Source organism: Poecilia latipinna, unplaced genomic scaffold (genome assembly GCF_001443285.1).
Source record: "Poecilia latipinna isolate Pla-1442-1.1 unplaced genomic scaffold, P_latipinna-1.0 Scaffold2995, whole genome shotgun sequence".
Taxonomy (NCBI): domain Eukaryota; kingdom Metazoa; phylum Chordata; class Actinopteri; order Cyprinodontiformes; family Poeciliidae; genus Poecilia; species Poecilia latipinna.
The window spans coordinates 1-2,348 of NW_015115611.1; the positions used below are offsets into that span (position 1 = coordinate 1).

General features: G+C 34.5%; 1 long non-coding RNA gene across 2 annotated transcripts; it reads left to right on the forward strand.

Moving 5' to 3' along the window:
* Window positions 1-6: 6 nt before the first annotated feature.
* Window positions 7-1,179, forward strand: LOC106939832 (uncharacterized). Of its 2 annotated transcripts, XR_001422924.1 has the most exons (4): window positions 7-117; window positions 207-326; window positions 487-754; window positions 853-1,179. It is a non-coding gene; the product is annotated as an uncharacterized LOC106939832 (long non-coding RNA). The 2 variants fall into 2 exon arrangements; XR_001422923.1 differs by having other exon boundaries at window positions 7-326.
* The last annotated feature ends 1,169 nt before the right edge of the window (window positions 1,180-2,348 follow it).

Below are 2,348 nucleotides of genomic sequence, written 5' to 3' on the forward strand. Positions count from 1 at the left end.
CTGATAGATTTTGTAATTTTACATCCAGGATCTTCAGGAGAATTAAGCGAAACCCAAACTCCTTGTTCTCAACAAAGACCTTCTGTATGGCCAAGAACATGAGTCTACTCCCCTAAGGTATTGAAGCGCAGAAGAAATGTTCTCTAAAATGTTTTCATGCTTTTTAGTTACTGCAACATTTTAACACTAGCTTATGTTTGATATAGAAGATGATGTAGCCCTGGAGCTGCTGCCAGTACTCCTCCCTGCTCCACCTTACTAATTTGGGAGAAGAGTTTCAGACCCATCAACCTGGAAGTTCAGAAGGCTTCATTGATACCCAGCCTGTAAGTCAACATTCATCTATGAATCATGCTCATATTGTTTAAATAAGTGCATCACATTCAGTAGTGAGGTTTTGTGTTAAACTAGAATCAGTTTAACACTGATTCTTTAAATTCACTAAAGGCCTGTTTTTGTGTCTTCTCTCTCTTGTTCTCAACAAAGATCTTTTGTATGGCCAAGAAGAGAAAGGAGCGGCCATCTTCTCAACAACATGAATTTTCTCCCTTAAGGTATTGAAGCTCAAGAGATGTTTTCTAAACTGTTTTTAACATTTAACATTTTAACACAAGCTTATGTTTGCCAGACAGACAAGATGATGTAGCCCTGCGGCTGCTGCCAGTTCTCCTCCCTGTTCCACCTTACACATTTGGGATCAGAGTTTCAGACCCATCAACCTGGAAGTTCAGATGGTTTCATTGATATCCAGCCTGTAAGTCAACATTGATCTCTGAATCATGCTCCAATTGTTTGCTGTTTAAATAAGTGCATCACTAATGGCCTGTTTTTTCTGTCTTTTCTCTCCATCAGGTTGGGACAAACCTGGTGGCGCATCTACAAAATGTGACAACCCGTATGTCCTCATGCAGGGAGACAGGCAAAAATGCTAAAGTGTCGTTAAAAATGCTCCTTGTTTAATGGCTGAAAGTTTTACTTGTAGTTTGCTATAAAATAGACTTTTTACATGAAATGTTTTCTAATGTGTAGTAACAGATACTTCTGGAGTTGTAACCAAATGAGTTGAAGTGATTTAACTATATACTTTTGAAACAACTTACTTATGTTTTTGTTACTTTTGTAAATGAAATCTGCTGGCTCTATATATGTATCACGTGAAAATAAAAGAGGCTTTAAATTCAGATTGTTTTTAATCCTGTTTTTATATAGTGCAATTTAAAATTAAATCTTTTTTTTAACCCAACTATAGTGGTATAACCCTTATGGTGGGTTATGAGTTTCAACCCAATTTTGGGTCAATTTAACCAATTTAACCAAGTCAATTTAACCAAGTCAATTTAACCCAACCTTTGGTTAGTTGCCATAACCCAATGTGCTGAGTTAAACCCTCAATCCAACCCAGTTGAGTTAAAACAACCCAGCGTTGGGTCGGTCCATATTTGACCCAGCGCTGGGTTACGAATTGGGTTATTTTTAACACAGCAGTTTTTGCTGTTTAGGCACCAGCACTTCTCCTGACCCCACTAGGGACAACGGTGTAAGAAAATGGATCGATGGATCATCCCAGGTCTTTTGTCAAGCTCACAACCTCTCCAGTATTTAAGCACCTCATTGTTAGTCGCTGGTTGCCGGTTCGTCTCGTCACTTTTCTCGTTTCTCCCTGGTTTCCTTGTGATCCTCCTGCAGGAAAAAAGACAACTGTAACAAATGATAAAATGGTGACCCCATTGTTTGCTAAGAAAATATTCAGCCATTTTTTTTAACATTTACAATAAATAACAATTATTACATATATTAATTTTTTGTCCAAAAAGATGTGTTAAAAAAGAACACAAAAAATGTGTTATAAATTAAAAGCATATTTTGTGTTAATTTTACACATTGTGTGTTAAAATGAATATAATAATTTGACTCGCAGTATGTGTTGAATATTTATTTGAATATTTCAACACATAATTGTGTTAGTTTGTGTTTGTCAGGTACACAAACATGAATCTGAATGGCAGATTAATCTGCCATTCAGATGGTAATTCATCTCAATGACAACTACTGTGAGATTAGTTTTTATTTTTAACATTTCCTTTTAATTTATTTTTAAACTGTGGTTGTTAATTTAGTGTTGTGATGAGATTTAATAATTTTTAAAATGATGCAGAGGTATTTTTGGGGGGAGTAAATCAACACATAATGATTATCACTTTTCATTAAATTACTACTATTCTTACATAATTTTAATACATGGTTATTTATTGTTTGCTAAGAAAATATTCAGCCAATTTTTTAACATTTACAATAAATAACAATTATTACATATATTAATTAGAAAATATTTGAGCAAAGAAAGTTGA